Source organism: Triplophysa dalaica, chromosome 5 (assembly GCF_015846415.1).
Source record: "Triplophysa dalaica isolate WHDGS20190420 chromosome 5, ASM1584641v1, whole genome shotgun sequence".
Lineage (NCBI taxonomy): Eukaryota > Metazoa > Chordata > Actinopteri > Cypriniformes > Nemacheilidae > Triplophysa > Triplophysa dalaica.
The window spans coordinates 13,456,860-13,468,206 of NC_079546.1; the positions used below are offsets into that span (position 1 = coordinate 13,456,860).

General features: G+C 36.6%; 1 long non-coding RNA gene across 1 annotated transcript; it reads left to right on the plus strand.

Annotated features, from left to right (window-relative positions):
• The first annotated feature begins 8,164 nt into the window (after positions 1-8,164).
• On the plus strand, positions 8,165-9,289 carry LOC130421285 (uncharacterized). Its single transcript, XR_008906780.1, has 2 exons — positions 8,165-8,969; positions 9,050-9,289. It is a non-coding gene; the product is annotated as an uncharacterized LOC130421285 (long non-coding RNA).
• The last annotated feature ends 2,058 nt before the right edge of the window (positions 9,290-11,347 follow it).

Below are 11,347 nucleotides of genomic sequence, written 5' to 3' on the forward strand. Positions count from 1 at the left end.
ATTTTTGGACTTTTTACAGAAAACAAAAGGTATCATCTAGTAAGTCAAACAAAGTTCAAATAAGTTTGAAGCTTGTTATTTCAAAACTGCTCAAAATGCTGATAGAACCTTAGAACCCCATGGCGATGATATAGTAACTATAGTTTTTTAAATGTATTAAAGGTCTGAGCCTAAAATACTTATTTAAACCCTTGCATTGAACCATCATTATACATTGCTGTGGTTCTGCTGACTACATGAGCTTCCCCTTTACCATGGCACCAGGCCTTGTGGTGAAATGAAGATGAAAGGGCACGGTGTGGTGTAATCAGATTGTCTCCTATAGTTGAGTCCCGTATTCATCTTCTCTTGGCAGCCTGCTGCTATACAAACTCTGGCTGACATAAATCACAATTGGGCCCCAGTCAGCTTTCATTCCCACAGAGCCACTGAAATCCCAAACTCAGCCCAGCAGAACCCTAAGCTTGGGTCTACATCAACACATTCTGACGTTATCTACAAAGGCTAGTTTTTTGGACAAAAAGAAAACCCAAATTAAGATGGATTCCTAGTTAACAATATTATCATGTTTTGTCCAGAGGATTCACAGTGACTTTTATAACTGAGTTCCTGAGTTAGAATTAAAATAGACACACAATGTCCCCTTAATAAGGTAATTAACTGCTTCTTTCAGGTTTAACATCTGCACTTAAATATTTTTGAATATCAGCATTACCGCTCCGCCAAAGAGACTTACAAAAATGAGAAAAACAATGAAGTGCTACAAAGTCATGCATTTATTCAACCTCTTATCATTTAAAACCTCTATGACTATCTTTTGTGTAGAACACATTTTTTTGAAACATCTCAGTTGTTTTGTTTCCTCAAATAGACACAAGGGGGGGGGAAGTTTTATGGTTATCAGCATTCTTCAAAATATCTTCTTTTGGGTTTAGCAGTCACACGGGTCTGGAATAACGTTTGTGTGAGTAAATGATGAAATAATCTAACAGGAACAATATTGGACACCCTAGAAATGCCATAATGGATTGAATTTAAGGCCATAGCATCGGGTGTTAACACAAACAGCAGGTTTCTAATTTTCTATTCCATATGTGGTTTACAATTTGAGCCACACACAGCACACATCTTCCTGTCTGAGGCTGAAGAAGCCCGAGAAACATCTGCCACACTGTCTGACCATGCTCTGTCTCCCAGCAAAATGAACACACCATGGTCCCAGGCTCAATTTGGCAGTCACAGACTGTGAGCAAATCTACACTGACTCCTTTCCGTTGAACCAACTGCTTTCCATATGGCCCTTGACTATATATCAAATATGTCCTTTGAAAAATGGATCACATGTTGTTTTCAGACATAAATGTTCGGAACAGAAACATTCCACATGTTCATACAATTCATAAAAGTGAAAAAGGTGGTTTGGCTTGCTGAAATGGGGGTTTGAGTGTGAAACAACACAGGTTTCCCCATGGACCTAATTATGGAAATCTGGTGGAGGAAGGCCAACTGAATTTTTGTTTTGAGGTTTGCGTTATAAACATACCCAAACTTTCCTCAACTTTTGCTCAGAACTTCTGTTGGACAGAAATATTTTCGCTTCTGTACTGAGATGAATTAAAAGGTTTTGTCTTTTAGAGAGTGATTGTATTCTCCTGGACTGTGTGTCCTTCATGCTCGAATAGACAATAACCCAGGGGTTCTGCCGCTCAGCCATCCACTCTGCCGCATTGAGCCTGATTGAAACTAATTATAAAAGGCATCTCTGCTTACTCAAACGAAAGGTGCATTTCTGAAATAGACAATAATTTGCAACAATTGCACCTCCTGTTATTATTTGAAACATTTGAAAGTACCTTTTGCCTGGCATTAATGAACAAGGCAAATCCAAGCAGCTAAGAGCAGCAATGTCGTTGGTCCAACGCACGTGTAAGGATCAACAACAGTTGTAAAATCATAAAACATGACGAATCACAATGTATCACTGCATACACCTGTTTCTATGCATATGTATCATACTTTTTAGATTTATGCAGCTTAAACAAATAAAAGTATGTTTTGTTTTGCCACACCACTATGCCCATGTTAAACACAAGACTTTATTTCAGCAGTAGTCTCTACCATTTGTTTGAAAACACACCACACTGGTCTTCTCCCTATGAGCTTAATGAGTCTTTTTCTATTTTCACCTACTGACTGCAGGCAGATGGTGCTTATGCAGAACAAAACAGCAGGTAAATTACATCCATAAACATTAAGGCAGACGCCAGAGTGGTCCATTGCCATATAATGGTAGGAGTTAAAGAATTAGCATTCGATTAAATGAAGTGCCATTATTATGCTGATTGTAGTTTAAATATAAAACATATCCATTGCATTCACCAATTTTCCTCCTGTATAGACACTTAAAAAGTATGTTAAATTTACACTTACAAGATGTATTTGGGATCTCGAGAATCGCTGAAGCTTTAAATCTAAAGCTTATACTAGCTAAACTGCAAATAATGCTTTACAGACCACTGCTTGAATCATTTAAAGCTTTTCTATGGACTTTGAAGACTTTTAACCATTTTCACAGTTTATCAGCCAACAGCAAAGGATGTACTTCAATGGCTACTGTTCATTATTACTTTATTCATTACTTAACAAAATCAATATTTTTGTAAGCATATTGAATATTTGCATTATGGAACATTTTGAGCACATTGATTATATATTAAAAGAGCACATTCATATAGTTATTAACATTCACCACAGTTATTAAATAGATTTATGACACCGTAAAAAACACTTAAAGAAGAATTCAGAGGAATAAATGATTATGACACAGACACACTAATTTGAAATCCCACAAAACAGAGATGAGCAACACACAAATAAATTAACTGTGTTTTGACAATATGTTACGATAAGTATATATAGTAAATGATGATTAACACAGAAGCATTTTGTAATGTTTTTGAGTGCTTTAGATCACATTTGAGCACATTATAAAATCCAATGATGTCTAAGGTCCTGTGAGGCCTTAAGGCTTTGAGGCCTAAAGTTGTCTATGGGAAGCCCGTGTACTTTTTGGAACTCAAAGACCCAGTAATATTGGGAAATGTTCTTCTGTGCCAGGCCGGTTCTGCAACCAAGTTTAAACAGTTTCCGGACCTGTTTCTATGACTACAATCTTAAATGCTTATACAGCACAGTAAGCTAGGTCACAAGTTTGGCCACAATTAAAGATGAAGGAGAAGGAGGTGAAGAAGATCAGTATGAAAAGATATACAACAATTAGAAAGATTGGTTTATCATCATTAGAAATGTGTCATGCTGCTTAAAAAAATAAGGATGGCAGATGAAAAGGGATTGGCTATGAAAAATAAGAGATAATAAGAGGTTACCTGATTGTTGCAAAGTAAGGAACACCTCTGTTGATGTAAAGCACTGTATTTTCAGATGTCTTCTAAGCATCTCACCTTTTTGGAGATTCTTTTTGCAATGAGAGGACTGATTCGGCGCAACAGTATCATTTAACGTATGAAATAAACACAATTTGTTTTTGCCACAGTTTTTGTGTGGCTTGCTTAATAGATTACTGAGAAAACTATCAACACATCGACTTTATGTTAAAAAAGCTTTTATTTCTACACACAGTAAAGTCATCCTCAACAACTGCTGGTCTTTGTGCTTTAAGAACCCGCTAACTGACATTTTGCTGAATAAATGAATCACAAGGGACAAATATCTTGTGAATATACTATTTAAACACAAGCGTCAATAACCAAAAATGTTCTTTTCATGGACTGAGTTGTTGTTTTAAATAAACTAAAGGCCTGCTAAAATCGGTAAACTACAGCATTCTGAAACATGAGAAATGACTGGAGGGCTGAGAGAGTAAATGGAGGTGAAGGGTTAAAGACACAAAAAGGCACATGATGGTCGACAAGAGACATCCACTGAATGGACACGTTGGTAATTAACATCTGGCTTTGCTCTGGCTCAATTTACTATGCAGTAATCTTAGCGGTCCTGCCCCATGACACCTTACAGAATGAGATCAGCTCCCTGCAGATGCCCGACATCTGAATAGGGCTCTTTCAGCTTCCTCTCACTCATTACCTTGTGTATGTGTGGCTATTTATGTGTGTTTAAGCCTCAATAGTCGGCATGTGCCATACAGATATGCTTATCTTTTGTGTACCGTGTAAGTACTCAAAAATGACAAAGGTGGCAATCGTATTGATAGTGGATTGATTGTGCATGTCAGTCAATGTAAGAGTGGACAAAGAAACTAAGGTGTTCAGAATTTAATTTACTTATTTTGGTTTTCTTTATGTTGGGTGCTTAATGATGTTGGGGTTCAATAGGGTAAAATTACTTTTCAATTCATTTTGAGGAGTTTAAAGTGTTGCAAATACAGGGTTTAAATTACAACAGACAACAAGGATTTTTTGAGCAACTACTGTATGTATATGATGATCTTCCAACCGTGTCCAGCATTGAATTGTATATAAAGCATCTAGCTGTCGTAGCAAGGACCAGTGTGTCATTTTTTGGAGGATCTATTGACAGAAATGCAATATATTATGCATAATATGTGTCCTCAGAGGTGTATAAATGCCTAACGTAATAATGCGTTATGTTTTTATTACCTTAGAATTAGCTATTTCTATCTACATACAGCGTGGGTCCTCTTGCATAGATGTAAACGTGTTTCAAGAAAATGATGACAATGAGTTTAATGTTCTTCACTGGTTTTCCACAGCTGAATACAGTAGAACACCTTTGGGATGTGGTAAAACAGGACATTCGCAGCATAAATGTAAACCTGACATGTCACAAAGAACTGTGCTTTACCCAGTGGTTGTATCATGTTGTATAGTGTTCCTAATATAAACAGTGTATATAGTACTGCAAATATTGCATGTGTTAATATTTATATAGAATGCAAACAGTATCATACGCAACTGTTTAATATTAAAATTAATTTGATTTGGTTAATTTGAGTCTGATACCTTGAGTCTAAGTTTTAAACTAAACAATACCCATGTCAGATGCAAATTCTTGAAGAAAATTTAATAAATGAATGAACTGCAAAAATTGCATGGACAAATGGCCCCATTTCATGAAAAAGACCCAGGTACTAGATGAAAAGAAAGACAATAAAACTCAAGAGGCAGGTGAGAACAAGGAATAGACAGAAGTGCAGAAGACAGTCAAGAGACACCTAAGGGGCTGCTTGAACTATTTCTGTTCCTAAAAATAATTCCGAATAAATCCTTCCCTCACGGTACAGCTGAACAAATGATTCTCATCACCTATGTAACCGCAACCACCTCTGTCAAGAAAAAAGGACTCGACTAACATCACTCACCCTCTGATTGATGCGCCCTTCATGGGGTTTGTTGGGCGATTTGTTTGGACATGACCCATGAGGCTTGATTACAAAAGGGCCAGCATACCCTGACATCTATACCAGAGCTTAATACTGTGATCTTTTCACTCAACATAGAGTACATTTTTATAGATGGATAGGCACTGAGAAGTCTTTTGTTGTGGTGAGATCGCACAATGCCACTGTTGACTGACTCTTTTGTGGTCTTATCGGCCGCGGTGACAGTTGGCCTCAGGGCTATGGGGTTGGACTCAATTGCTCCCTTTGGAAATGAAGGTTGCTAGAATGAAAACACTGGCTTTCAGAATCTTTGTAGTTAGTTTATATCCTGCTCTTTGAAAAGAGTGTCTAATGTAAGACATTGTTTCAAATGTTGTTATTAATGTAATTTCTAGTGTTACATATTTGTTTGTTATAAAAACAAATTAATTCAAAGGTTTAAATTTAAATGAATACGCATTAGTGTACATGAAAATTGCAGCACATACATGTATGTCAACTTGGGGGGATATGGAACTTTTTGATAGGAACAACCCTTAAAATAACAACTGTTAAATGTAACTTGTTCTGCATGTTTGCTGTACACTGAAAAAAATGTTATGTTGAATTTACTTAATTTTTTTACGTCAAGGGGTTGCACGAAATAAATTGATCTAAACCCAGATATATTTTTTAAATTGAGTGTAATCATATTTTATAAGTGGATTGTATTTATATTTTATAAGTGGATTGTACTTATATTTTTTAAATTGGTTTTACTAATTTCGTTCAGTAATTTCAGATTAATTATATTCATAATTGTGGCTAAATTATTTTGAGTAGAATTTATTTATTTTATTTCCCTACACTAAAATTATCCAACAAGATCAATTCACATTTTTACATTTATATTTTAGACATTTGGCAGTCTTTCGGAAGGCGACTTACATTGCTTTATCCTTTACATTTTTCGATTGGTGTTTACTGTCACCTGGTTTCGAATCCGCATCCTTGAGTTTTCTAACGCAGCGCTCTTACCACTGAGCTACAGGAACTGATATGACTCAAGTAAGTTTTTCAGTCACTTTCAATGTCTTATTGTATCAAGAGTGGCATATATACATATTTGTATATACAGGAGAACTTTGGAGGAAAGCCTTTTATCACCCATTTTCAAGACCACAACATATACAAATAACAAAATACACCAGTACTATATTAACTAAATATAAACTACATTTATCAGGAGGGTGTAGTGCAGTGGTTCTGGACTCTGGCCCGCGAGATCCATTTGCCTTCCCAGTTTAGCCACAGGTATGCGATAAAACAACTGAACAAGCTAATCAGCGTATTTAGAAATATATGTGTTCAACTTCATGCGGCTCTGCGCAAATCTATCAGCGTATGAGATCCAAGGACCGTCTCCTTGGCGTCTTCAGAACAAAATGTGTCTGCACATGGAAATTAAATTAAACGTATTTTTTTCTAATTACTTTTAATTGAATGAAATTAACTTGTTTTAAACAAGGGCAGTGAATTTCAAAATCACTAATAAAAAATAAGTAGGATTAACTAACGAATTAAAATCAGTGAAATTAACCAGATAAAAACATGTTACATTTAAAAGGGGTCAGAATCATTTTTGTCTGCACATGCGCAGACCGATAGTATATGAAATTAAAGTGAACGTATTTTTTTCTAATTACTTTTAATTGAATGAAATTAACTTGTTTTACACAAGGGCATGAAATTTCAAAATTAATAATAAAAAATAAGTAGGATTAACTAACGAATTAAAATCAGTGAAATTAGCCAGATTAAAACATGTTACTTCACAAGGGGTCAGAATCATTTTTTTCAGTGTACCTAAACTACAGCATACTTTAAATTATACTTTAATTTAGCATTCCGTATGGGATCAGAATCCCGTCACAAGTATTGCGGGCATATTTACAAATATAATAAGCGTAAATCAAAAAAATTAAACCGTGAATAAGAACTTTAAACATATTGTAAATGATATTGGACAAAATTAATATATAAAGACAAAGTTGTTCAAATCGCAACCAAAATAATGTTCTCGTTGGTTGTTTTACTCATTTTCGTGTTCTTTGATATTTTCTGCTAATATTTATACTTTTTCTACGCATACGTTAGTTTTTTTCCCAAAACTGCAGTTCGAGTTACATGGTAATTAGGCCGGGCTTTTGCGTCATTAGTGGTCCACTAGTTCTAGATTGACAGCTCCTCCTCTAGGCAATCAGTCGAAGATGGTGTTGACGTCACTTCTTACGCGACTCGCGGCATATCCTCGGAGGTGGACTATAACTGTTATCTGCAAATCCCGGACAAGGTCCACAGGTAATTGAACTTAATAATATCGTTACTGAGCGTCAGATACACTTCTGTTATGAATATGATCTGCCAGGTTTACCAAGTAATTTGATGTCCGATTCCACCATATAGTCCGATAAGTTAACATACATGTGTCCCGTTAGCTGGGTTTAGTCAGCAATGCTATAGTTTACAGTTACTTTATTAAGTTATTTAATATTATTGGCAGTGTATTTAGAAATAAATACTGTATTGTTGTAAATGTGATGATGTTGCTAGCTCGTGACAATGATAATGCCATGCGAATCATAACTCATTTAGACGAGCACATGATGCAGCGTCTTATCTCACAGTATTGCATTAAATCAGTAATAAGTGCTAATTGAACGTAGTGTTACCGGGGAACAGATGTGTTTTGTCAGGTTTGTGAATTTTGCTCCAATGCAAGGAATTATGCCAAAGAGCATGGTATTACACTAGTGTGTACATAGGAAACGATTTAAACATTTATGAACATAATTGAACATAATTATATCATTATTGAGTGTCAGACACACTTCTTATATCTGTTATAAGTACTCTGAGTGAAGACTGAATTTGTGTAAATGCGTGTGCTGCTACCTCATAACTATGATTATGCCATTCGCAGCTTAACTCATTTAGACGAGCACATCCTGTAACGTTAGCGTCTTTTCTCACGCTTTTCTGGGTGAAGGTAACATTAGTTGATTACTGTTGAGACATTCTGGCTGCTAACCATCTATCAGTAATAAACGTTATCCAGGGTAACTGCCATTTAAATGTTATTGCAATGGTTTCATAATTAGACCCATTTTAATTTAAGTTGCAGTCTTGTGCTCAAATTGTTTACAACACTTGTTACAACTAAAACACATTCAAAAGATATTTATTATTAGTTTTGCTTTATATGATTCATGTCACTTGTTTTTCTCTAGGAAAGCAGTTGTTCCCCATGCAACATTTTGAGTTGCATCAGTGCTAGGCCTCTTGCATCAAGACATCCACTTTACGGTTTGCTGGATATGTTAATGGATGTTCAATGTCGGTCCTGGAGAGCCACAGTCCTGCAGAGTTTAGCTCCAACTTTGTTTAACAAACCTGTTTTGAAGTTTCTAGTATGTTTTGTGAGACCTTGATTGGCTGTTCAGGTGTGTTTGATTAGAGTTGAAGCGAAACTTTGCAGGACACAGGCCCTCCAGGACTGACTTTGCACACCCCTGTGTTAATGGACAGGATCTCTGCAAGAGACAACACAGTAAGTTACATTTCTTTACCAGCATTGTCTTTTTTGAACACGTTTGTAATTCTGTCGACTTGCATTTTGCATTTTTCCAGCACGATGTTGACTACGTCCTCAGCCACGTTTCTCCTGAAATTAGTGCAAGAGTGAGCTCCACAGCTTTGGTAAAACGGAAGATCATAAGCTACTTAAATATTTCCTTCAAGGAATATGGAGATGGACTTTGCATTGTATACTGCATCTAAAAAGACTCGAAATCTATCCAAGATATGACTTTCCTCATCAGAACAGCATGAATGGCTCCATCTAATACAAGTGCATGACCATCAATTTAAGATTGTCAATAACTCATTTTAACATTTATTGAGTGGATAGGATCAGTGAATCTATACATTTCAGTAAAAACAACCTGCTAACTAAAACTTGAACTCGGATCAATGTTGTTGTGTCATGACCAACAGTTTCAGAAAGCTAACAGACAAAGTTTAAACTTTTTTACAAACATTGATTGATTAAACTTGTCTGGATAGCTTGAATGGACAAATGTGAACTTTTGAACCACCAAAAAAGACAATTCTGTTCGGCTGTAATACTTTTTCTCATTTTATTATTGTTTTTAGTATATTGTATTAAAGTACTCTATTTAACCAATCTCATTACGTTCCTGTAGTGATGTTTGTTTTTTTAATCACCTTTATAATGGTGTTAAATGACATAAAAATAACACAAATTACATTAATAATAGTCTGATGATTTAAGATTCAAGTTGCAACGGACTGCGTCACAAAATTGAACTAAGTAAATATCTCTGAAATGTAAGATTGGTTGTCATGAACTGAGCCATATCATGATAACGTACACTCCATCTACATGAGGGACTTTTACTAGTGTTTTTGCTCCTCCAATGAGTCCTCAAGCGCTGTCTTGCTCCAAAAGGTCCTAGGATCAAAAAACATGGACACCTTGTTTCAAAGCTGATTTTGTTAAGATTCTGCTTTACAAATCTTTTTTACACACTTTGTCTATTAAGAAAGACCGTTTTAAATGTTTAAATCGTTTCCTATGTACACACTAGTGTAATACCATGCTCTTTGACATAATTCCTTGCATTGGAGCAAAATTCACAAACCTGACAAAACACATCTGTTCCCCGGTAACACTACGTTCAATTAGCACTTATTACTGATTTAATGCACTACTGTGAGAAAAGACGCTCCATCATGTGCTCGTCTAAATGAGTTAAGATTCGCATTATCATTGTCACGAGCTAGCAACATCATCACATTTACAACAATACAGTATTTATTTCTAAATACACAGCCAACAATATTAAATAACTTAATAAAGTAACTGTAAACTATAGCACCGCTGACTAAACCCAGCTAACATGTATGTTAACTTATCGGACTATGGTGGAATCGGACATCAAATTACTTGGTAAACCTGGCAGATCATATTCATAACAGAAGTGTATCTGACACTCAGTAACGATATTATTTTGTTCAATTACCTGTGGACCTTGTGCAGGATTTGCAGATAACAGTTATAGTCCACCTCCAGGGATATGCCGCGAGTCGCGTATGAAGTGACGTCAACACCATCTTCGACTGATTGGCTAGAGGAGGAGCTGTCAATCTAGAACTAGTGGATCAATGGTGACGCAAAAGCCCGCCCTAATTACCATGAAACTCGAACTGCAGTTTTTGGAAACGCAGGCGCAGAACGTGGAAAAACAAGCGAGGAAAAAAATAACGTATGCGTAGAAAAAGTTTAAATATTAGCAGAAAATATCAAAGAACACGAAAATGAGTAAAACAACCAAGGAGAACATTATTTTGGTTGCGATTTGAACAACTTTGTCTTTATATATTAATTTTGTCCAATATCATTTAAAATATGTTTAAAGTTCTGATTCACGGTTTAAATTTTTTGATTTACGCTTATTATATTTTTAAATATGCCCGCAATACTTGTGACGGGATTCTGATCCCATAATTCCGCTTCATCCTGGGCCGGTTCGCGGGGGCAGCAGTCTAAGCAGGGATGTCCAGACTTCCCTCTCCCTAGACACTTCCTCCAGCTCTTCCGGGGGGACACTGAGGCGTTCCCAGGCCAGCCGGGAGACATAGTCCCTCGAGCCTGTCCTAGATCTTCCCCGGGTTCTCCTCCCGGTGGGACATGAGAAGGCGTCCAGGGGGCATCCGGAAAAGATCCACCTCAGCTGGCCCCTCTCGATGTGGAGAAGCAGCGGCTCTACTCTGAGCTCCTCCCGAGTGACCGAGCTACTCACCATATCTCTAAGGGATCGCCCAGCCACCCTGCAGAGCTCATTTTGGCCGCCTGTATCCGGGATCTTGTCCTTTCGGTCATGACCCACAGCTCATGACCATAGG